This window comes from Monopterus albus, unplaced genomic scaffold (genome assembly GCF_001952655.1).
Source record: "Monopterus albus unplaced genomic scaffold, M_albus_1.0 scaffold436.1, whole genome shotgun sequence".
NCBI lineage: Eukaryota > Metazoa > Chordata > Actinopteri > Synbranchiformes > Synbranchidae > Monopterus > Monopterus albus.
In genome coordinates this window covers 9,339-10,257 of record NW_018128316.1, presented here as the reverse complement: position 1 = coordinate 10,257, position 919 = coordinate 9,339, and positions in this window count along the sequence as shown.

The window sequence follows — 919 nt, the reverse complement described above, 5'->3', positions numbered from 1 at the left end:
TTTTTAGTTGTAAAAATGTTTTTAGTTTTGTTTATGGCTCCTTTCTCACCTAGCTGGCCAATCACAGAGGATACGAAGGGGGCTTCCCAAGCTTTTCAATCATCTAACAAGCAACTCTGATGAAGCATACTGGCACCTCAAAGATAATAATAAGACCAGATAGCTAGCTACTGCAGCTACATCATCACAAAACAAGCCATGAAAGCCAATTTCAACCTAACTCCTGAGAAGGGATAGTGGTTATATTGGTAGAAGGATGTTGGAGATGGAGCTGCCAGGCAAGAGGTCAAGAGGAAGGCCAAAGAGGAGATATATGGATGTGCTAAAAGAGGACATGAAGCTAATTGGGGTAAGAGTAAAGGATGCCGAGGATAGAGTTAGGTGGAAACAGATGATTCGCTGTGGTGACCCCTAACAGAAACAGCCGAAAGAAGAAGAAGATACTATCTCCACATCACCATGAGCAAATCCATTGCTCGACAGCATTCAGTTCAGTAGAGCCAATCCCTGTTCATCTTCAAGCAAATCATCAGTTACAGTGCTACAGGGGAACACAGCTGCGGATCAGTTATCACATTCACAGTGTCAATGCCTGCTTTGTGCAGCATCAAAGTGCTCTGTAAACATTTCGCATCCTCATACATACATTGTGTTTTCAATGTTGGTTTGTCCTGATGGACAGATTCAACATACAACAGAGGGACAGAAAACATTACAAGCTCATGCACAAAATTAATACTCTCCAGTAGAAAAAGACAATTTGTTTGACTGTAAATCACTTTACTCTTGACTTTAATCTCTGTCCAGTTTATTTTTTTGTTTTATAACAGTTCATTTCGTTTATTTTCATTTGATCCATTCTGCCTGTCTTTTTCTAATCAACAGGTAAAGAAAATAGACATAGAAAATGTTAGTCTAG